Source organism: Mustela lutreola, chromosome 15 (genome assembly GCF_030435805.1).
Source record: "Mustela lutreola isolate mMusLut2 chromosome 15, mMusLut2.pri, whole genome shotgun sequence".
NCBI lineage: Eukaryota > Metazoa > Chordata > Mammalia > Carnivora > Mustelidae > Mustela > Mustela lutreola.
In genome coordinates, this window is record NC_081304.1 from 4,375,657 (window position 1) to 4,399,858 (window position 24,202).

General features: G+C 54.3%; 1 long non-coding RNA gene and 1 other non-coding gene across 5 annotated transcripts; both read right to left on the reverse strand.

The window, feature by feature from the left end:
• Nucleotides 1–9,994: 9,994 nt before the first annotated feature.
• On the reverse strand, nt 9,995–17,264 carry LOC131817014 (uncharacterized). 4 transcript variants are annotated; one of them, XR_009348271.1, is made up of 4 exons: nt 15,374–16,728; nt 11,388–14,323; nt 10,391–10,704; nt 9,995–10,200 (listed from the first exon to the last, which is right to left on the reverse strand). It is a non-coding gene; the product is annotated as an uncharacterized LOC131817014 (long non-coding RNA). The 4 variants fall into 4 exon arrangements; XR_009348270.1 differs by lacking the exon at nt 15,374–16,728 and adding an exon at nt 16,735–17,264 and having other exon boundaries at nt 9,995–10,704; XR_009348272.1 differs by lacking the exon at nt 10,391–10,704.
• On the reverse strand, nt 16,163–16,348 carry LOC131817227 (small Cajal body-specific RNA 16). Its single transcript, XR_009348411.1, has one exon. It is a non-coding gene; the product is annotated as a small Cajal body-specific RNA 16 (non-coding RNA).
• Nucleotides 17,265–24,202: the final 6,938 nt, after the last annotated feature.

A 24,202-nucleotide genomic window follows, 5' to 3' on the forward strand; every position in this document is an offset into this window, starting at 1 on the left:
CATGCACAGCCCTCCCACAGTCTGTTTACTCGGTCCCCCCCCTTTCTGTCTCTGGTCGCCTGCAATTTCTGGTTGAATTTGAGAACAAAGGAGCAGAGACACATCAGGCTTCTCTGAGTCACAGAGGCGGGCCTGCCGGTGGTCAAAATCCACTCACAGGGCCCCGGTCCTCGTGCCTGGTTATCACACCCCCGCCTCCCCCCACCCCCAGCAAGTGGCCCTTCCAGCCACTTCCACTTCCGGCACTGATGGAAAGGACACTGTCCCCTGCTGAAACAATTGTTTTCTCACAGTCCCACGACCCACAATACGGCCCCTGCCGGTCCCTGCCGCCAGGCAACCGAGGAGGCATTTCCTCCCGGAGCTCCGGCAGCCGATCTAATTACCCCAGCGGGTAAATCACCGTGCAGAGCTCCGTGTCCCCAGACAGGAACTTTTCTCTCATGGGTGCTTTGGGAAACAAAGAATGTTCCTGAATGCAAACCAAGTAAACAAGCCCACACCTCTATTCTGGGTAACCGGACAAAAGTTAAAACCAAAGCAGTTTGCCTGCAGTGGGTTCCCACTACTGTGTTTGCAGGGAGTTAGGAAGCACGGGGTGGGTGGTGTGGGTGGTGGGGTGGTGTGGGGGTCGGTGGTGGGAGGGGTTGAGGGGGAGCCCAGCATATCCCAGGGAAAATGTTCGCAAGCCGACAAATCACTATGAAGGATGACTCTGCTTTCCAATAATGTGCATATTAGGAGATCGGCATTTCATGCCTTGGGGGAACACAGTGGAGACGGGTCCGCTGGGCAGGGGTGAAATGGGGAGCCAGAAGCAGGTAGCGGGTGAGGTCCTCGTGGATCATCTTGGTCCTCGTGGAGCATGCACAGCGAGCGGTACACGCTTCCAGGGCCGGACAAAGAATATAATCACCACAGAAAGTGAATGGAAGGTAGAGCTTTGGACAGGGAGTTTGAGTTCACTCTCCTTCAAAGGGAAGCAGGTAGAAACTCTGATCGAACACCCTTTGCAACTGTGTCCCAGAATTTTTTTTCTCGGGATGACCGCAGTTCTAACAGAACCGAGATGACAAGTCATTTGGGACAGAAGAGGCCACTCGTGCACACGACGATCTATAAAACCTGCGTCCCCTCCGTCTGGCCCTGTGTCATGTCCGGGGCCGAGAGTGGGGGTAGGGGGCAGTGAGAGCCGCCTGGTCCCAGGACACCCTCCCTGCCTGTCCCTGAGACGCACAGGTGACCCGGATGCGGACCTCGGGCTGTGCTGACACTTTGACTGGGCAGCTGGGGACTCGGGCTGAGGGAGCTGGGACAGCTGACTGTGCGGGCCACGTCACCCCCAGACCCCAATGCATGTCGACCTGACCTGTGTGCCGCTGTTGTCAGAGGTCAGGAAGAACCCCTCTTGCTGGCTCTCAGTGCTGCCGGGCCACTGGGGCTGTGGGATCAGGGGTAAGGGGTCCTGAGGTGGCAGGTACTTTCTGCCTGTTCTCTCCCCTGGGGGTCTACAGGGTGCTGGGCCGAATGAAGGCATGGACGCTCCCCCATGGGCAGCCGGGTTTCCCCAGGACAGAAGGGACTCCTCCCTGGTAGATGACAGCTCCGGGGCATAAATGAGCGTGGGTGGCAGGTGCAGAGGCTCACAGGAAGTTAGCTGTGGGGTGAGGCGAGGGCACGGGGGAAGCTGGGAGGGACTGGAGGCCGGGGCTGGCTTCTTGCCCGACTGGAGAGTGGACCTGAGTAATTTCAACTTCCCCTCACTTGGGAGGAGGGAAGCGGAGGATTTCCTTGACGCCCAGCAAAATTAGATAAGAAGAAAGCCAGGGAAGACGCGCAGAATAAGAGGCATTTTTTGTTTTTGTTTTTGTTTTTTGGTACTGTCCGATTTTCTGAGTTCCCTTATCTGCCTCAACGCAGAGCCCCCGGAAAGAGTCCAAGTGTCAGGGCGCCTGGGAGGCTCAGGTGGTCAAGTGTTTGACTTCCTCTCAGGTCATGATCTCAGGGTCCTCGGATCGAGTCCCACATGGGGCTCCCTGCTCAGCAGGAAGTCTGCTTCTCTCTCTCTCTCCCTCTGCCCCTCCCCACCACTTGTTCTCTCTCTCTCTGTCAAATAAATAAATAGAATCTCTAAAGAAAGATTACAAGTGTCATAAATGCCCTTCCCAGGCTAGGATCACAACCGGAGAAGACCGACTCCTAGCAGCTGAGGAGAGCAGTCCACACCCAGAGGAGAAATCAGCCTTGTCACAGGACTCTCCCATCTGCCACCTAAAGGCTCACTCACCTTTCCTAAAAGTCTTGCTTTCCTGCAAGTGGCCTTCTCCCCTCCTCTCCCCCTTGCAAGATGGTAGATGAGCTCTGGATTCTAAGCCTCCTCCAGGCACAGGCTTCTGTGAACTCCACTACAAATTTGCCTTTTTCTTGCGAAACTGTCTTTGTCAGTTTAATTTGCAGGACTCCAAAGACAGCACCTAAGAGGATAGAGGAGTTCATATCTCTTTACTACTGGAAAAGAAAAACAGTGCAAGGACAGTTGTTAAGGATGGTGAGGCAGGCGTGCTTGGGTGGCTCAGTGGGTTAAAGCCTCTGCCTTCGGCTCGGGTCATGATCTCAGGATCCTGGGATCAATCTCCACATCCGGCTCTCTGCTTGGCGGGGAGCCTGCTTTCCTCTCCCCTCTCTGCCTGCCTCTCTGGCTACTTGTGATCTCTCTCTCTCTCTGTGTCTGTCAAATAAATAAATAAAATATTAAAAAAAAAAAAAAAAAAAGGATGGTGAGGCAGCTCCATCCGGGACCCTCATGATAGGCTGATGGGAGTAGGGACCAGGCGCTGGGATTTACAGCAGGGGAGAGAGACTGGGCAGGGACAGGTGGGGATTTAAAACCAGGGAGTGGGGCACCTGGGTGGCTCAGTGGGTTAAAGCCTCTGCCTTCAGCTCAGGTCATGATCCCAGGGCATCTTTTGCTCAGCAGGGAGCCTGCTTCCCTTCCTCTCTCTGCGCCTGCCTCTCTGCTTACTTGTGATCTGTCAAATAAATAAATAAAATCTTTAAAAAAATGTTTAAAAAGTAAAAAAATAAATAAAACCAGGGAGCACAGGAGCGGAGCAGCAAGCAGAAAACCACTACGAGGCCACGTCAAGGGTGAGGCGGCTTCTGGCTAAACCGACCCAGCAGGATTCTGGCTGAAGACAGGCCAAGGTGTCAGGCATCACCCGGGCCGGTGGAGGATGCGGAACCGGGTCAGACATCCAGAAAGTACAGGGGGGTGGGTCTGGTGAAACTGACTTAGCACGGTTCCTGCTAAAATTGGATTTTATATGGAAGTCCATGGACGGGCCTAGGAGCCTGACTGAAGTTTGCTCAGCAGCCTTGGGTAAGAAAGCTGTCCATGAAGGTAGAAGAAAGCAACGTTAGGCATTCGACCACACTGTGAGGAACCTCCACGCAACCCACTGAAGGAACCAAAACACAGAAAACACCATCTGTGATAGAGCCAAGCAGTTGCAAGACAATGGGTCCTCCTGTGCGTTTGCTATTAGGTGACAAGTGGGACTGTCCCCTCCCGGGACACTGAGAGCATTATCCTCCTCGCATTTAAAAGAGGAGGCTCTCTGGTCCTAGGGAAGACATTCCTGACTTGTGAGATGGGCCAGAGACTAATTTAGCCCTGACACATATTAGCATATCTGTGAGAAGAGCCAAGAAAGAAAGGCAGAGAGCAAAGGGAGAGAGGGTGGGGAGGTTCATCCCCTGTTTCCTACTTTTAAACAATGGCTTATTTTTACAGGATCTCAGATCTTTTTTTTTCTTAATTGAGATATAATTGGCATATAACATTATACGAGTTTCAGGTGCCCGGCACCATGATTCAATGTTTGTATAGACCGCAAAATGATCACCACGCCCGTCCCCCTTCCCCGGTTTCCACGGGGAGAAGGAGACCTCCAAATTCCTGTTTGCATTTCGCCCTTCCCCACAGTATAGGATTCCTGAAGCCAGACTCCGGAACACCAGGAATGTCCTGGAATTCTTCCTTTTTCCAGCTGCTTTTCATCACCCGGGTTCTCTGAGACTAGGGAAGGAGGACCACCGACAGCAGCCTGGGGTGCAGCAAAGAAGGTGCCCTTCTTGGCCCGAGAGTCCGAGACCTCGCTCGTGTGCCCGGCCCTCCGGAAGGGACAGAACCAACCGTCCGACTGCGACCCGGGGCTCCCGCTTTTCCCGTGGGAAGCCGAGGTCCCAAATGTGACACATTTGGCATCGGCTCTGGATTAGACAGATCGAATCATATCCAAGAAGGAAGAAGAACAATTCATTGACGATGCACCTAGTTCCTTCGCCAGGAAGAGCAGGGGGAGCCTCACTGCACCGTTGATCACTGCCAGGGAGAGGCTGTGCACAGGACCCACCCATCCATCTACGCCAAATTTTTTGTAAATTGGGATGGACTCTGCAAACTTACACATGGAGGTCAAATCTTAGTGAGTGTGTGTGGGTTTTTTTAAGATTTCATTTATTTATTTGACAGAGAGAGACACAGCGGGAGAGGGAACACGAGCAGGGGGAGTGGGAGAGGGAGAAGCAGGCTTCCCAAGGAGCAGGGAGCCCAACGCAGGGCTCCATCCCAGAACCCTGGGATCACGACCTGAGCCAAAGGCAGATGCTTAATGAGTGAGCCACCCAGGTGTCCCCAAATCTTGTTTTTTTGGCTCCAGAACCTGGTGGGAGACCTTGAACAAGTTGTCGATCTGAGCACCCGCTTTGGGGCTTCCCGTCTACCTCCTGCTGTTACCAAGAGCGAAATAAAATCAAAGTCTTACGATGTTCACCAAAAGGCATGGGCTGCGTTCGCTCCCTGAGCAGCACCTGGAAGTGTTTCCACGGGAAGGAAGCACCAGTCCACAGGCGTGTGTCTGCCTCCCGTGGCCTGTGGGCCCAGCCTCTGCTCAGAGAATGTGTGTTGACACGAGTCAAAACAGCTACGGAGGAGAACAGACCCCCCCAAATACGCCTCTTTGGCATATTACTTTAAACTGGCTCTTTTTAAGAAACTGCGTCACAGGAGAAGTTCTTACCCTTTTGAAAGAGACATTTCATTCTGAGGGAAAGCTCCATGTGTGCGGGCGTCTCCTGAGGTCTCCGGAAACTCATCAGTGGGAAAGGCGTGGGCCTAAACCCTCACAAGACCCTCACCCTGTTCTCAGTGCTTTTGCCGATCGCTTCCCACCACAGACCCCCACCCCCACCCCCACATTCCCTATGCCTTTAGCGGGAGGTGGTATTTAAGGGGATGGCTTTGGCCATTTTGGGGAGTAACTCTGTATTTCCTGTCATGTATATAGGAGGTGTGCCTGTTATTAAGAAACTGTTTTTCTCCCACTAATCTGTCTCATGTCAGTTTAATTATCAGCCCCGCCGAAGAACCACAAGGGGCAGAAGGAAACCTCTTCCGCCCCCACAGCCTCACAGGGTGACCTCAGCTGACACCTTCTGCGGCCAACTCCCTCCTGCAGCCACCCTTCCCACCCCCTCCAACACATGCACTCCTCCCATGAAGGAAGTTTCCTTTGTGCTGAACTCTTCGGGACAGGACCCTGGTCACCGTATCCCACCTGGGGGGGGGGGGTGGCTCCCCCCACCCCAACAATCATCCTTAGTAAGATGGTCTGTTCCCTAAGTCTGGATTTGTTTTTTATTTAACACTGGGCGACAACATGGCAGAGGCCTCCGTGGGGAGTCCATGGACGTCGGAGTCAGGCAGCACCAGGTTCCGGTCCCGGCCCACCTTCAGTTGCGTCCTGCCACATGGCCTTTGCACTTGCTTTTCCTGCCACCTAGAATGCCCTGCCCTCTTCCCTCCTGGCCCACGGCCTCCCGTGATTCAGCTTTCAGTGCAGATGCCACCCATGAGGCCTGCCCCCTCTGCCAAGCCAAAGAAGGAGCCCCAGCAGCCCTCAGAGCAGGGACCGTCCCTGAAGGCTCTTTGTGTGTTCTATGTGATGTTTTGGTTTTTTGGGGGGAAGGGGCCTTCCCTCAACTAGAAAGCCGGCTCCAGGGCTGTGGTGATGGTCTTGTTTCTCCCCTATCCCCAGGGCTTAGCGTGGTATCCAAGTGTGTGACCCACATCTGTGACTGAGAAAGTAGATACTAGCCTGTGACCCCGGGCCGTCCTCAATGAGCCCACGACCCCACACAAAGTGAGAGGTTCAACGAGGTAACATTTGCAAATTACTTGGCACCTCCTCGACCTGTCATAAATTTTGCTTACTATTCTCAGTTATACAATATTTCCTTTTCTCTCAAATTTTAGAGAACGTTCAAATTAACCTCAAAAGGACTAATGAAGGTCAGGTTAGGACAAAGATTCTTTGTCAGACTCCTGGACCGTCTCCTAGGCCTGTCTGTGCACTTCCTTATAAAATCCAGTTTTAGCAAGAACTGTGCTAAGTCAATTTCATCAGAACCGCTCGCCCCCCCTGAGCTTCCTGGATGTCTGACCAGGTTCCTCATCCTCCACCGGCCCCGGGGTGATGTCTGATGCCCTGGCCTGCCTTCAGCCAGAATCCTGCTGGGTCGGTTTAGCCAGAATGCCCCTCACCCGTGACATTTCCTCCTAGTGATTTTCCATCTGCTGTCCCACTCCTGCTCCCTATCCCTGCCACATTTGGGACGGAACCCCATCCTATCCTGAGCTCTCTTTTCCTTTACTGCACTAGTTCTGAATAAAAATCTGTTTTTACCACTTTAATCCAGCTCTGGTTTTTGATAGCTGGGAGGTTTTTAAATGACCTTTCATGTGACTTTAGTTTTATTAGACAAACAGTAAAGAGATGCTTACCGTCTCACAGACACCCCACCGTACCGATGTATGGAACGGCCTCACTGAATGCAGCTTAGATACTAGAGAGGCCTCGGTGCACAGAAGGTAAGAAATCATTACCACCCCATGCCGTGCCGTGTCGGGAAATTCTTCCCTAATATAGGAAGCCGGCTCATGAATACGTGTAGCTACCGCTAACAACCACAATTTGGGATGTGTCAGACAAATTAAACCTACACCCAAGTCTACCGCCAATGGGAGGTGCACCAGGCCACCAAAAATGCCCTCCCTTACTCCTTAAAGTGTGGTCCCTGGACCAGCAGCACCAGGGAACTGGTGAGAAATGCAGAATCCCAGGCCCCACCTCAGCCCCACTGTACCAAGATCTGCATTTAACAAATCTGCCAGGGATCTGCCCGTGCTCGTTGTTTGGAAAGTGCTGAACTAGGCAATGCTTTCCTTTATAGTTTTTTTTTTTTTAAAGATTTTATTTATTTATTTGAGAGAGACAGAATGAGAGCGAGCGAGCATGAGGGGGAAGGTCTGAGCAGGGAGCCTGACATGGGGCTCCATCCCAGGACTCCAGGATCATGACCTGAGCTAAAGGCAGTCCCTCGACCAATTGAGCCATCCAGGAGCCCCTTGTTTATATTCTTAAAACCAAAATGCAACAAGATGCATTCTTAAGCAAGTCAGATAGGATGTCGAGGTCAAAGAGAGGATATAAAAAACTGATCTAGGGGCACCTGGCTGGCTCAGTTGGTGCAGGATGCGACTCTGGACTTTGGGCTTCTGAGTTTGAGCCCTATGTTGGGTAAAGATTACTTAAAAATCAAATCTCCAGGGATGCCTTGGTGGCTCACTGGGTTAAGCCTCTGCCTTCAGCTCAGGTCATGATCCCAGGGTCCTGAGATCAAGCCCCGCAGGGCTCCCTGCTCAGTGCAGAGCCTGCTTCTCCGAACTCTGTCTGCTGCTCTGCCTACTTGTGCTCTCTGTCAAATAAATAAATAAAATCTTAAAGAAAAAAGTTTGGTGGGCACCTGGTGGTGTTGTTAAATGTCTGCCTTTGGCTCAGGTCATAATCATGGGGTCCTGGGATCCAGCCCCGCATCGGGCTCCCTGCTCAGCAGCGAGTCTGCTTCTCCCTCTGCCTCTCCCACTCCCCCATTCGTGTTCCGGCTCTTGCTGTCTCTCTGTCAAATAAATGGATAAAATATTTTTTTAAAGATTTATTTATTTATTTGACAGAGATCACAAGTAGGCAGAGAGGCAGGCAGGAGGGGTGGAGGGGAAGCAGGCTCCCCACTGAGCAGAGAGTCCTACACGGGGCTCGATCCCAGGACCCTGGGACCACAGCCCGAGCCGCAGGCAGAAGCTTTAACCCACTGAGCCACCCAGGCACCCTAAAGAATAAACTCTTAAAAAAAAATTGGGGGTGCCTGGGTGGCTCAGTGAGTTAAAGCCTCTGCCTTCAGCTCAGGTCATGATCTCTCTGCTCCGCAGGGAGCCTGCTTTCTCCCCTCTCTCTCTGCCTGCCTCTCTGTCAAATAAATCAAATCTTAAAAAAAAAAAAAAAAAAAAAAAAAAAAAAAAAAAAAAAAAAAATTGGCCTAAACTTGTCTTGGGACAGAGCCTTTTTCTGCCTGATTAAAATTCTGGGGAAATTGGCATCCTTTGACATAATTTTTAAGGAATTTCCCGGGAAACCAGTTACCTACCCACCCAGCTCACTGTCAGACCTTCAGCCAGGATTCTTTTTCTCCTTGCCCTGACAATAATCCAACCTTCATATTTTCCTGTAAAATATAAAACTCCTAACTAAAACTGAACTTCTGAATTGGCTTCTCCCCTCACGCAGGTGATTTTAACAAAACCCAACAACATTCTCCTGACGACACTGTCTGAAGTCTTCTTTCACACATCTAAGGACAAGCAGAATGGACACATGACGCCATGTGGTTGCCCTTGTGTAAAGTCAGGCCGAGAAGCTCCGGGGCCCGGCCCGTGGGGACAAGAGCTGGTGACCAAAGAATGCTCAGCCAGAGAAACAGCAGGAACGAGGGGAGAACAAGAAGGAGACGAAGAGGGTCTCGCAGGGCGAAGCCGGGAGGACGGGAAGCATCGTTTCCTGCAAGACAACACAATGCGGAGCCGAACAGAATTCACACAGGATGACTGTACTGGAGGAAGGGGAAACAGAGGGGGTCTGTGAGCACGTGGCCCGAGTCCCCCAGAATGGAAGTCGACAGGCGAGGCTTAAGACGATGAGCCAAAAGCAGCAGCACAAACACGATGGTGGGAAGCGGGAGTCGAGCGCGCCTGGAAGACAGAGCGAGGGGAAAGGCTGTCCGAGAGCAGGCCCGCAGGAGCCGGGCAGGGAGCCGCTGTTGGGGCCAGCGGTTTAACCCTGAGCTTTCAAACTCGTGCATCGTGGGGGCACCCGGGTGGTGCAGTCGGCTAAGCATCCGACTCCTGATTTTGGTTCGTCATGACCTCGGGGTTGTGAGATCAAGCCCGGCATCGCCTCCAGGCTGGTCGTGGAGCCACTTAGCTTCGCTCCCTGCCCCTCCCCCACCTCTCTCAAAACAAAAGAACTTGTGTAGTTACTTTAGGAAAAAAATTAAAAATGAAAACAAACACCAAGCAGTGCTTACGTGTATGTTAAAGCAAACGGAGGAAGGAACCCCTCTATTTCATTTAGACTTCTTTTTTTTTTTTAGAGATTTTATTTATTTATTTGACAGAGATCACAAGTAGGCAGAGAGGCAGGCAGAGAGGGAGAACCAGGCTCTCCGCGGAGCAGCCCATGCAGGACTCGATACCAGGATCATGACCTGAGCCAAAGGCAGAGGCTTAACCCACTGAGCCACCAGGCGCCCCTCATTTAGACTTCCTACGATTTTTTATCTCCTCCATTAACTTTCAAAGGGGTGTGGCAATTTGGAACAGAGACCGCACAGGAGTGATGGGGATTTGGGGACGCTTTGCCCATAAGTCTTCGTGACGGATGACAACCAAGTCAAGGTTTCAAAGGGGCACGAAAGTGGGGAGTTTGACTTTAAGAAATGCGTTCCGCGGGGACAGCCCAGGGCATGGAATACGGAGCCTCTAGTGGAAGTCAGTATTAAAAGCCCAAGTCTGGTTTTAACAAAGAACATGTTGTTCAAAGAAAGTTAAAGTCTTATTTTAATTCCATACGATCATCTGAAGGTTTTGCTGACGGGCCGCAGGTCGAAAACAGTGTTGCATAACCGGGACACGCTGGCACAGCTGCCAAGCCTGAGACACGTGACCTTCCCCTGACTCACTTGGCTCCATCTTTAATTACACTTGCAAGAAAAGAACTGGTTTTCTGCTGCAGTTGCATAATTGATCTGAAAAAAATATTGGAACGAAGAATCGCTTTTAAACACAGTCATTATGTGTAACCACGTAAAACCAAAACAGACCCCTGCCCTGTGAAGGTTAGAGGAGAGTATACTTTGTTGTCTTCTTGGTAGTAATTTAAATGACACAGATCTACTCTTTGTTGGAAAAAAAAAAAATACAAAAAACAAGAAGTACATGGTTTCTAGAAGTGGAAGAGGCCAGAGAACAGACAGTGGGTGAGACAGGACGTCCGGGCGGTCTCTGGCTTCATCTACAAGAGGAAAGGCAACAGGCTGTCCCAGGAACTTCTATCCAAATGTCTCTTCCCAAGTCCAGGTTAGTTCCCTGAGGAACAACATGGTTACGGTTCAACAGAGGTGAGAGGGCGCCTCCCACAGCTGCACACTCCCTCTGCATCGATCACGGGTCCCCGCACTGGGCCAGTCTGTTAGCCCAAGAACAGGAAAGACTTCGAAGGCCAATACTCGGACAGCAGGGGAAAATGGTCCCTAAAAGAGGAGAGAAAACTGTGAGCTACTGACTCCTATCTGGGAGTAAAAGTGAGACTTTGCTACGAGGCCCTGCAAGACCAGACACCCAGCCACCTCCAACCCTCCCTAGAAAGCCGCCTTGGTCACCCGCTTTGCCCGCTCCCCCTGCCGGGACGCGCTGCCAGACTTGGCGTGACTTCCTCTCTTCCTTTAGGATGCGGGCCCTTCCCCGAGCAACCTGATCTGAAGCGGCAACTCCACAGCCGGCTGCATGCTGGCCCCGTCTTCCTTCCCTCCAGAGCCCATCCCACGCCTCTCCCCTTCCCTCGTGACCTCTCGGAGGGTGGCGGAGTTGCCCGTGCCTGGCTCCCCAGCCCAGCCTAACTCGCCAGGGGTCGGTGCTCAGTTAAGCTCGTTGAATGCATCAGAGGGCGGTCAACGAGGTTCCCAGACCCGGGGACATTTAGTACTCCACCTAAAAAGACACTTTGAGATCGTAACTTTTTCCAATCCAACAGCACCTTTCGAGCAGACGAGGATCGGCAGCCTGAACCACAGGGGCTCTGCACAGATCTGGTTCCGTGTTGCCGTGTACTTTTCAAGGGCAAGTACAAGTGACGTCCTCCCGAGAGGCGCTTCTAAACCCTTACCATGCCGTCTGAGGCCTCGAGGACTGGTATACATTGCACCCAAGTCCTTACCAAGAAAGATCTCTCACGCCGACTAGAACTGGTCCCCCGGAGGGAGTGTGGACGGAAGGTTGCGTTAGGACATGCTCTCGTGCTCTTCTCCCCAAGTGCATGCCCCGTGCCTGGGCGGGGGCTTGGCTCGTCTGCGACATGACGAATGCTTCCCAGGAGCTGTGTGCAGTGGGGACCTCTTGGCAGAGTCCTAACAAGGAGCCCAACCCTGCAGATTGAACTTCTGGTTCAATCTGAATTTCTGGTAAAATAAGGGCTTGGCGAAATTAAAAAACTAAAAGTGGACCAAGTTACAAAAGCGAACACAGTGGCGCATCAGAACTGCGTCCTCTAGTGGACAAAGAGAGAAGTTCAAGACCGTGCAGCGGGTAACTGTTTTCTTAGTCCCTTTGCTGCAACAGGCCTTTTGTGCTCCATGTTTTAACATCAAAAAACATTGCTTCTTAGGGACTGTGCATTTCATTACCCACTGCTATTATTAAAAGGCCCAGTTCTTCGAAAAGACTGGACTCCTGCCGGCCTCAACCCTCTTACATAAACCAGAGGAACAAAACCCGGAAACCCTGAAGCCTGTCCGTGTCCTATGGGCAGCCTATTTTAGCTACGTGTTCTGTGGGGGAAGCAAGTACACCATCGCCGCGCCCAGGCCAGCTGGAACCGAGTGACCGAGCAGGAGACAGCTGGGGAATATTCTCAGGTAGGGCCTCAGACAAACGCAATCCCGAGCCCCTCCGGTGGATTCGGGCTTCCCTCCCATCACCGACAGAGCCGCGCGCACCGCACCAAGGTGCAGGATGGATGGAGGCTGTCGTCTTGGGGTGCGGCCCCAGAGGAAAGGGGCAGAAATTCAGTGTGAAGCACCCACACTGGGGAAGCATCCGGAGGGGTGAATAGAAGAGGGGCTGCGGGGAAGACTGCAGGATCTCAGCCCACATCCCTCGGAATCAGCGGCTCTCTTCGTCCTTCTCCTGTTCTCCCAGGCTCTCCTGCCCTAGAGGTCTCAGACCGAGCCACATGGACGCACCGGGGACACGCGGGCACCCTCCTCTGTTGTCGCCAACACCAAACAAGAACGAGAGGCCCCTGTACACCACAGCTGACCCCACCGACATGAAGCACTCCCGTGCCATCATTTTCCGTGCTAGAAACACGATGTTCCTGCGGGGGGTGTGAGGGGCGGGCAGCGAACGCTTCTGATTCATCTATCGGACCAAAGGTTGAAGAACCTCACTGAGTCAGTCTACAGACAGAGCCCCGCCGCTGCTCCACGACACACTGAGGCCACGAGGCCCCGTCCACGGCCACTGTGCCCGAGTGGACGCTCACATTCCAGAGACACCCAGGAACAAGGCAGTGACCCGGATCCAACCTGTTTTTTCCAGAAATACCAATACGTATGATTTCCCCCAGTTCACGTATCCCAACACAATGTTAATTCGGGCAATTATCACGCTTCCTCTAAGGTCCAGCATGCAGAGGAGGGCAGGGCCCGCCCTGGAATTATGTGCTCTCGTGAGTGGCCCAATCGTGAACACGGACCGGGTGAAAAAGCCAAGAGGCTGTAGCAAACCCGCCCTAGCTCCCAGGGACCCTTCTGCGACAGACGGCATCTTGGCTGCTGGGACCCACTGCATACCAGCGCTCTGGAAGCTCGCGGCCGGAAACACCATGAAACGCCCTGAAAATCCGAGAGTGGGCAACAGCCAGTCTGTCAGTCTGCCGTGCTCACAGGTGCCCACCTTTGGGAGTCACCGTCCCGTGGTCCCCATTTTACTAAGAAACAGGGAAGCGACCGGCCTAAGGGGACACAGTGGGCCGGGGGCGGAGCCAGGATGGGAAAGGCCCCTTTACGCCCAGCAGGTACTTCTGCCCCTCAGGGCTGACAGGCCAGCTGCTGTCCCCCCGGGGGGGGGGGGCTCTCAGACTAGGGGTCTGTGACAAAGACCACCAACGGCTTCCCTGGCAAGGTCTGATGTTACCGTCTTGGCTCTGCAGGCACTCGTGGGGCAGCCCCTCCCCTCCTGGAGTTGAGCCGGACCAGAAGAGGGTTGGGCCAGGGGATGCTGAGGCAAGATTATTCACTAAGTGCGGCAAGAACAGACACCAGCGAGGTCGACAGGCAGGAACTCTGGGTGTGGCACTAGGCCTGAAGGTCAGGATAACCTTCCCAGACTACATAAAACCCGTGCAGGTCATACCCTGTCCCGTAAAGACAGCAGGAAATAGAGGAAAGGCTTTTCCTTTCCTCACATCGATGCGTGGTGAGCATTCAGAGAGGAAGGCCGATACGTGGTGAGCATTCAGAGAGGAAGGCCGGGAGAATCCTCCGGGGAAGACGGAGCCCGCATGGGGCTCGAGACCCAGCTGAGGAAGCAGAGGTGGGCAGCGCCCAGCAGCTACCGGCAACCAGTTCTGAGGCCAGCAGCCACTTTCTGGAAACCTCTATCCAAAGTGAAGTCTGCACAAGGTGAACACGACCCTAAACTACGCTGGCCACCCCTTCCTCCTAGACCACGGAGACAGAGGTCACCTCCCTCCACGTGCCCCCCCTTCTAGACAGCCCAAGCTCCTCCAGGATGAGCAGTGCCCCCAGCGCCCACACTTCCTACAGAGAAGCGCGAACAGCTCAGTCTCCTCAGCTGGGAACCGTGCTGCCGACTGCATCTCAGCAGCAGAGGTGACACACTGCGGGCAAGGTCGGTGGGGGCAAAGACCATAGAGTGCACGAGAAAGTCTCCTTGGGGACGGACCCCTTTTATTTGTATCCATACAAAACAGGGTCTTCAGCAGGTCGGCATGCAGAAGCTACATGGCTGAGTTAAATGAAACCCAAGAAAGCTGGAAAGTTCAAGCCCCCAACAATTACACTTCAGGTACATGGAAGCAGGCCGGAAAGAAACCATTCACCCCGCACACAGATCTTCCCGCGAACTCACCTGCAAAGAAAGTACACTCTGTCAGTTTTCATTCTACCTTCGTAGGCTGTTAGCACCACAGAACACCCCCCCCATCTTACCACCCAGAACACACCGCGGAAGATGCCCTGCAGTGACCCCACCTCTACCGGCCCCTCCTCCTTCCAGGTCTGCGGGCCCCGTGCGGGGCTGGCCACCTCCTCGGTAGGTCCGTGGAGGCAACCACAGGGATTTCCTACCCCCCCGCCGCGATCATCCCGCCTCAGACACCTGCCTGCATGGAAGCCACAATGAAGTTGGGCTCTGACAACGCCCCGAAACCCCACCCCAGCCTCTGCGTTCCTACATTCTCTTCCCTGCCCACAGCCACATGCTTCCCCAGATTGGCCTCGACTCACAAGCTGCCCACATACTCAGGCACGTCCACCCCTCCTGCCCTTTGCCACATGTCATCAGCAGGTAACAGCCTTTATGTCCCCACGGGGTCACATGCCATTATGTCCTATTGGCTATGTCCCTTCCTGTGGCTCCACAGCACTTACCATGCCCACCTCTCTAGATTCTAAGCCCCCTCTCCCTGCCCTGGGTCACAGACAGCATGCCCGGGCCACTGCAGGCACTCCTCCATCCGTGTGCTCAGGACCACCCAGGAGGCCAAGGGATGGAGTCACTTCGCGAAGAGCACACCGCCTTCCAGCCAAGAGCACAAAGGCACTGGTAGGTATGAGCTCGCCAGAAGACGGGAGGAATCTCTGAAAGGCAGAAGCCCTCCGCCTTTACCCGGGAGGGCATGAGGTGCAGGAGACGGGAGTCTCTGTGCGTCTGGATTCCAATAAAGGGGCTCCTACGTCTCCGATACCCGCTAGACCTGTGTTCTCTAACACCATGGCCACTGGCCACACGGGGTTACATACATTTAAACTAAAATGAAAACCCTAGTCCCTTGGCAGCACCCGCCACCCTGCCAAGTGTCCGACAGCCACACGTGGCTTGTGGCTGCTCTACGGGACAGGGCAGACCTCGACCATTTCCAACACTGCAGAAGCTCCACTGGACGGCACTGTGTTGTACCTAGCGTTCTCGTGAGATTCCAGACGTTAGTGCCTCATCCTCTTGAAAATCAGAAACGTTTATGACCCAGAATGGCCCTCGTGTAACTAGGAAAGACTAAAATGCTCCTGTGAGGGGCGCCTGGATGGCTCGGTGGATTAAGCCGCTGCCTTCAGCTCAGGTCATGATCTCAGGGTCCTGGGATCGAGTCCCGCATCGGGCTCTCTGCTCGGCAGGGAGCCTGCTTCCTCCTCTCCCTCTCTCTGCCTGCCTCTCTGCCTGCTTGTGATTTCTGTCAAATAAATAAATAAAATCTTTAAAAAAAATAATAAAAATAAAAATAAATAAATAAAATGCTCCAGTGAGCCACAGGCCCTGCGGGGTCCAGCCCCTCCCCAGTTTTCGGCTTCACCCCACACCATTCCCCTTGCTGTTGGGGTTACAATGGCCCTCCTCCGGTTCCAACACTGGCCACGTTTGCTAGCTCGCTGGGCCTTGGCCCGTGCGGCGCCCCGGCCTTCCAGAGAACTCCGGCTCGTCCTTCAGAGTCCAGCTCGGGAAGGCCGCCATCTGCTCCTCGTGATGCAGCTGCTAACCGGACTGCCCTTTCCTTCGGGGTCTTGGCCTCAGCCTGAATTACGCCCTCTGCAGGGCCATCCTCTGATCTCATCTCCCCAGCGGGGCCGAAGCTCCCCGAGCACGGTGGCCTGGGCTGTCCCGGCCGTCTCTGCGCGCGCGAACCCCGGGATTGGCGCGGGGCCGGGGGCTCCACCGCGCGCCGCGGGACCAGCGCTCAGGCTCCCGGCGTGCGTCTGTCTGCAGTATCATACATGACCACCAAGCTGCTGCTAGAGTGCTCACACCTGTTACTGCAAAGCCACACCCGGGGGACACCGCTCCCGGGAGTTTTCTCTAGGTCAGGCTCGGGCTGCCTGCTACAAGGCTGCACCCACTGCCGCGCGGGTTCAGCAACGCAGGAGCCTTTCCCCAGACCGCCGGCCTCGAGACCCTCCGTCCCGCCGCGTGACCCCCGCCCCTGGACTCCCGCCCCGCCCGCGGCCTGCCTGCGTCTCGCCGCCGGGGGCTGGAAGCTCTCGTTTTCTGACGAACCCCGGGGAGAGAGAGCCGCACGGCGGGCTCCACGAACCGGGGGCTCACCCGCGGCCCCCGCGCCCCGCAGAGCCCCCGCTCGGCCCCCGGCCCGGCCGCCCCCGGCCGCAGCCCCGCCCCGGCGTCGGAGCCTGAGTGCGGCCCAAGCCCCCTCCGCCTCCCCCGTCCGGGGCCGTGCGACCCAGGCTGGGGCCGGTGGCGGCGGAGCCCCCCGCGTCACCCCGCGGGCCGGGGCCGACCGCCAGCCCCGCGCCGGGACTCGCCTTCCTTACCCGCGAGGAAGCGCGCGCCTACGCTCCCTCCACGCCTCCTGCGCCGAAGCCGCGCGGCACACGCACTTCCGGCCGGAAGTGACGGCGCACCATAGAGGCGGGGGCCAGAGAGTCGCCCGGGCTTTGAAAACGGGTCCTCCAAGTCGTCTTAAAGGGGCTGAAGCCGGCGGGTCCCAGCCAGCCGCGATGGGGCCCCTGCTTTCGAGCTCGTCCAGGTTGTGACACGTATCGGTGCTTCGCTTCTGGTTAGGGCTGAATGGCATCCCACGCTAAAAGACCGGGGTTTTGTGTTCCAGTCAAGAGGCCTGTGGAGGTGCCAAAGGCCCTACTTGGGGCAAATGGTGACTTGCTCCAGTCACTTGCTCCAAAAGGCAAAAGCCGCCCGCCCTCTGCTTTCCTTCTGGCCTCTCCAGCAGGGATGGCCCGAGCAGCCCGCACAGGGGTCGCATGCGTCCCGAGTCTCCTGACAGAGTGTGTGGTCTCGCGGGTACAGGTGACAGAAACCCAGCCCGAGTCGCAGTAGAAAGTGCACTTACTCCTTCGGGTGCCCGGTGTCCCCCGGGGGCTCCAGAGCCCCATCGAGCGAGCGACGGGGTCGGGGTCGAGCCTCTGGAACTCTGGCTCCACCCCCGCCCCGCCCCCCTGCTCTCTGGTGCAGGGGGTGGGGGTGAGGAGGGGCACAGAGGGGACAGCTCCCACAGGATGTCATCTGCGTGGGTGAGGTCAGAGGGACAGGGTGTAGTAGGGCTGGGATGGAAAGCACAGTTGCTCCCGTGGCTGTGCGTGCCCTAGTCCCCGGACCCCGCATGTGTCACCTCACAGTGCAGAAGGGCCCCTGCAGATGAGATGAAGCTGGGAACCCCGGGATGGGGATATGGTCCTGGACTGTCCGGGTGGGCCCGACGTCATCACAAGGGTCCTTGTAAGACGGAAGCGGGAGAGTGAGACAGAGAGGAGACGTGACCCTGGAAGCTGCTGGACTTGAAGGTGGGGAAAAGGGGCCACGAGCCAAGGAACGCAGTAGCCTCTAGAAGCTGGAAAGAGCAAGGAAGGTCTCCTCCGGAGCCTCCGGCAAGAATCAGTCCTGCAGGCAAATGTGATTTGTCACATTTGGCTACAAGGGAGTTTGCAAAATGTACGGGTCTTTTAACTGTGTGCTCCTGTTGCCCGAGGGAAGGGGGAGGTGACTCTGGTCTCTGCCCCCTGGTGCTGTGCAGGGGGTTTGGAGGCTGGAGGAGCAAAGCGCCAGGTGACAGCTGGTGCCCAGGAAGCCTTGCTTTCGGAAATCACAGATGTGCTTCTCTGTGTCCTTCTTTTCCTCAAAATGTCCCCTTCAAACACCGGGCACATTTGTACCTGTAACAGGAACTCTGCAAATTGGCTGTGATTCACTGATTTGCAAGACCCGCTGTCACTTTGATGTAGCAAACGAGCTCTTAGAGTAGTGGCTTGTCTTACAAGAGTCACGATGGTGGGACAGGAGCAGTGCCCAGGCTTGGAGCGCTGCCTAGTAGTTCAGAGTGACTCCCACAGCTCATCTTAATGAGGACTCTTCAGTCTGGTGGCTCAGAGAGGCCCAGGAGGACCTGGCTAAGCCCTGTCACCACTCAATGGCTCTCAGTGTCCTTGCTCAGAGGCCAAGAGATGGCAGCAAGCCCGGGGTTCAGCAGACAAGGGCTGCCTTCTGTACCCACCTTAGGAGACTTCCCTTTGGGGCCCAGGGAGTCCTGGGTACTGTTCGCCTTTGAACCTGATGCCCCCCCAGCACACCCCCTTTCTGAGGAATGAGCATCCTGCCCCGGATTTGCAGCTCTCCCAGGGCTGAAAACATGTTCTGGAAGCTGACACTAGATTTATTTGCTCATTCTGCCTTCTGTGAAAGCAGCCAGTGGGAGCTGGGCCCCCACATGTGCCCAGATTTATGCCCTTGCCAAGCAGATATGGGCAGCCCCACAGCCCACCCATCTTGGGGTACATGCTTTCCTGCAGCAGCTGGTGCATTAGTTTTAAACCTATTTATTTAGCCGGGCACTCAAAGGGCTTCTGATTACTGCCGCTCTGCGGGGCTGCCGGAACCAATTTCCTGAGGGTGATGGATTTCTTCTCATTTGCTGCTCTCAGGCTGGGGGTTCCTTCTGGGTGTTGGAGGAAAACATTTTCAAAAGATGCCATCTTCCCGGACCATCCCCCAGGGTGGGGTTGCAAGGGGGTTGTCCTGGGCTGCCACCACCTGGTGCTTTCTGCACAAAAGTAGGCAAGTTTCAGGACCCCTCACTCCCCGAAGCCCCACCCCCCAGAAGCACTGTGGAAGCCAGGCTGGGCCTGGGTGAGGAGCGGAGAGGAAGGATGGGGCAGAGCTGGGGAGGGAAGGGGTGGGGCCCAGGGGTAAGTGGGGGGGGGGGGGGAGAGGAGCCGGCCTTCTGCTCCTGCTTGTTTGTCTTCCAGACAGGGGTTCTTTGGAAGTACAGCAGAATCACCTAAGAGCTTTAAGGAGCCTGACACCAGAGACCGCCCCCCACAAATACTGATTTTGTGGATCTGGGGTGTGGCCTGGGAATCAGAATGTTTAAAAGCTCCCCGTGGACGGGGCAGCCTGGGTGGCTCCGTTGTTAAGTGTCTGCCTTGGGCTCAGGTCATGACCAGGGGACCTGGGATCGAGCCTGGTCCGGGCTCCCTGCTCTGCAGGGAGTCTGCTTCTCTTTCTCCCTCTGCCTGCCACTAGAGCTCTCTCTCTGTCAAATACATACAATCTTAAAAACATAAAAAGTGAAAGCTCCCGGGTCGTAGTTTGCTAGATTGAGATCCTCTAATGATGAAGTTCTAGAACCTAGGTGAGGTTCGGTGGGCTGAGGTCCGGAGCCGATGACCAAGAAAGAATTCTTGAGACATCTTTTGTGCGAAATGATGGTTTATTAAAGCAGGGGGACAAGACCCGTGGGCAGAAAGAGCGGCTGCCTCGGGTGGTGAGAGATGGCAGGTTCTGTACCTTGCGGTGGGGGGAAGGGGAGGGGAAGGGAGCTTTCAATGGAGCTTTCATATGCTAAAGAGGGTCTACAAGGTGCCGGGATACCGGAGGCCCTGCTGCTTGATCCATGTTGTCTTTTGGCCGGCCAAGAACATCAAGATAGTTGGGAGATTCCTGGTGGGATGTCACAATCCTGCTATCAAGCGTCTTTGTTAGTGAGATTTAGGTTTAGAAGAGATTTAACTCTATTTACCTTTCCTTCTAGCTCAGCCTTGTTCAGTTTTGTTTATGGAGGAAGGGTGACGTTAGGGCTTGAGAACTGAGTTATTTGCCTCTGGAAATTGTGCTATTGATAAGGTAACTTCTTTGTTTGTAGATCTCTAGTACATTTGTAAACCAAGGGAGACTCCTCTCTTGTAGGATTGTGATCTCTGCAAGTTAACTCTTTGTTTCTCGCTTCTGGCAGTCAGGGGTGCCTGAGAAATGTCACACACATTACCGAGGGGAGCGGGTGGAGAGGGGGTGCAAGGTGCCAGCTTTGGCTTTGTCCTCAGCCAGCCGCCTGCTCCCTCATCGCTAAGATAGTCTCGCAGGTGTGAACAGACCCAAGTCCCCTGCCAAGAGGCATTGTCCGCTTGGAAATGGGCAGAGGGACCCGAGTATGAGTACGCTTTCCGTAGGGTGTGGGCGCAGCCCCCTCCCCAGGGCCCACCTGGCTCTGGAGGAGTATGTACGGGAGGCTAGTTTACACCTCGGAAAAGGAGGGAAGTTAAGTCGTGAAAAATGGAGATAATTTTTGTCCATAACAATGCAAATGCATTTTGTCCCACAGAGTTACAAGCGGTGTCTGTCCTCGGGAGAAGATGCCATCAAACCTTCTGCATTGGCGCCCTGTGGCTCCAGCCAGTGAAGCCGTCCTGGCATTCCTGATTGCCTGCACGCGTGGCCGACTTTCACAGTCTCTTTTCAAGTGGTCTTAACATCTTAGTGGTTTCTTCATTAATTAACACGTTGGAAAAATTACTTCTGCAAACTCATTTTAGATGGGATACTCCTGTTTTTAACTTGTTTGGGAAATTATCATTTAGCCCCCCTCAGAGATTGTGGGGTACCCCCTTCCTCTCGGGTACCTTACCTGCCACCCCACTATGGCTCCATCCTGTTACATGATCTGTCTCCACGTGCTTGTTTCCCTGAATGCATCAGGCCCATGAGGGCCTACATTTTGCCCTGCTGGTTAGATCCTATGATATTTGTGTGCCCTGCCCCTGGCACGGGTCAAGTGCACTCAGGATGTTCAGTACAAGGTTATTTATTTGACAGAGAGAAATTACAAGTACACTGAGAGGCAGGCAGAGAGAGAGAGAGAGAAGGAAGCAGGCTCCCTGCTGAGCAGAGAGCCCGATGCAGGACTCGATCCCAGGACCCTGAGATCATGACCCGAGCCGAAGGCAGCGACTTAACCCACTGAGCCACCCAGGCGCCCCCCCCTTTCTATTCTTGATACTGTTTGTCTTTTTTCTTGCTTCAGTTGGCTACAGTTTTCTTTTTTTTTTCCTTTTAAGATTTTATTTATTTATCTGAGAGCGTGTGCTTGGGCATGCACATGGTGATGAGGGAGCAGGAGGCTGGCTGAGGACAGGGCAAAAGCTGGCACCTTGCACCCCCCTCTCCACCTGCTCCCCTCCGTAATATATGTAGCATTCCTCGGGCACCCCTGACTGCCATAAAACGATAAATAGTTAACTTGCAGAGATCACAATCCTGCAGAACAGGAATCTTCCTTGCTCTACAGATGTCCTAGAAACCTAAACAGGGAGGTTATCTTATCAATAGCACAAATTTCCAGAGGCAAATAACTCTCAGTTCCTGAAGCCCTGATGTCTCCCTCCCCACCATAAACTGGAGGAGACTGAGGTAGAAGGGAATGTAAATGACAGCAGGATCAGAACACTCCACCAAGAATCTCCCTTCCCTTCACACCCCCCCAACGGCAAGGTACATAACCTGCCATCCCTCAAAAGCCGGGGCAGCATCTCTGTCTGCCCACGGGTCCTGTCCCCGTGCTTTAATAAACCACCATTTTGCACCAAAGATGTCTCAAGAATTCTTTCTTGGTCATCGGCTCCAGACCTCAGCCCACCGAACCTCACCTAGGTTCTAGAACTTCATCAATGGCAGGGGGTGGTGTGGGGCAAAAGGAGAGGGAGAAGCAGACTCCCCGTGAGCAGGGAGCCTTATGGGGGGCTCAATCCCAGGACCCCAAGATCATGACCTGAGTCACCCAGGATTTCCTGAGATACCAGTTTTGAAAGCAAAGAAAGTTTTGTTATTGGAAGGGCAGCTGGACGGACCAGAAGTCAGGGAGTTGTTCCCAAAGCTGCCTTGCTTGCCTTGCTGAGTCTAGGACAGCTTATCTACATCAGAGGTGGGTAAGGGGACTCTTGAAAGCTTAAAGGAGGGGGTTCTAGAAACTCTTCTGGACAACGAGGCCCTATTTGGGACCTGGTATGAGCAAATGCATCAAGACGAATGTCACCTTCTGGTCCCCATTAGGTTTCTACAACCAGTGTGTAAACAGGGAGTTAAGGGTAAAAAGGCAAAGTTAATGATTGACCATGCATGAGGTTAACAGGTGCATAAAACATAATTAAGTAGGGACCAAAACAGAACGTGGAGCTGAGTTAATAATGCAACTAATACGGCTTACGGCTTACGGTCTCAAGACAGGTCTAGGAGCCAAGCGTCTGGCCCCAGGGATAGATAGATAACAGCACCAGAGCAGTTACGCGTTCAAGGTAGAATCCAGATGGTCTGTGCGTCTTTACGTCAATGTCCTCAGCTCTGCTGCATATTTCAGGATGTTCATAACAAATGTAGGGGGAAAAGGGTAGGAAACAGCTGGGGGAGAGGCCCCTGGGTGTGGGTCCCCCAAGGCCACGCCTGCCTCGTGAGGCTCATCCTGGTAGTAAACAGAGCCGGACAAACTGGGGGTGGGGGTTGGTTCGACAGATGCTGATTTTGACCTGTAGTGAGTCAGAGCTGCTGGAGCTCACAGCTGGGAGGCTTTTAATCTTGCAAAACAATTTTGCAGTGACATAAATTGTCTCAATTCTGTCCACTTAGAGGGAAAGTGTTTTAACCTCATGTCTTAGGAGGCTGGGTCATAAATGAAAAACACTGGTCTGGACTCCGGCAAATCCGATTTTTAACATTGGGTCCTATTACCCGTGAGCTGGGCTGCCTTGGGCCAGTCACTGAACCTTTCTGTTTCAGTCCGTTCCCCCGTGTGTCGTGTGGCGTAGTTACGTCTCCCTCACACGTAGGGTTAACGGGAACCCGGGCTTGAAAACCTGCTGTGCCTGGCACAGATGAGTTCCCAGGAAGGGGTAGTTTTTATTCCTCTCCGTATGGAAGTATTTGATTGTATTCGATTGTATCCGGACCCAGAAGGACAGCGTATGTCGGGAATTGAGCCCCGAAGACCTCTCATCAAGTCCAGTATCTCTGATATGTGGCTGTTCATGAGTCCTCTCTGTCCACCCCTTCTCAGCATCTTTGATTTTCACGGGAGCTTGACAAGAAAATCGGCTCTGTCTCCCGGTGTTCCACAACATGTCAGCATCGCGCTGTGATTTGCTACATGTCTTGTCTCCTGGCGTCTTTCTTTCAAAACAGCAGCTACGGGCGTGAGGAGCATGTACGTGTTTTATAAATTCTCGCTGCCTCCTGTCGATGGCTTGGCAAGCTTCCGATTCCGTGAACGGGCCTGCGGCAATGCCCGCGCCCATTCATCACCCTCTCCCGTGCCCACGGCCGAGACTTCCCGGCTCCGACTTCCACCCACTTCCAGCCAGCCCCATCTCTCACAGCAGCAGGCTCCGGAGAGGGTCTGCTCCTTCCTGCTTCCCTGAGGAACTGGCAGGGGGTGGGGGAGGTGGACAGTAGAGTTCCCTCCCCTCTCCCTTCCCCTCTGGCCTGTAAGTGCTTCCAGACACACGCGACCTGTTTCTAGTCTGACTCCGCAAGCAGTTTGTTCGGAAGGAAGCCTGGCTGGGGAATGGAAAGGAATGGTCTTGGGGATTTTTCTTTGGGATTTTTCTTACCCACGATGGAATTCCTAAGGAATGAGTGCTCTGGCCAGCTCTGGCCCCAGGCTTTCTGCTTGTCCCCAGGCACTGACTTGTTGTGTGGCTCCTTGAGACGGTGCCCAGCAGTGCTCAGGCATAACCCTTGTGGCTGGAGAGCGCTGGGAAAATCGTCCTGCCTTCTTCCCCCTCGAAGGTTTTCCCACTCTTTCTTGTCTTTACTGCACCTGCGACAGTTTGCCCAGTGTAGAACTCAGTGAGGCAGGAGGACAAACACAGACTTGTGAGTCAGAGGGCCCTGAGTTCGAATCCAGGGTCCCCACCTGTGGTCCATGAATGAGATCTTGGCTTCCCACTCTCCACGCACTCCCTGTATCAGATTCAGACCCTGCTGCTCCTGGGCCTGTGGGTTTGG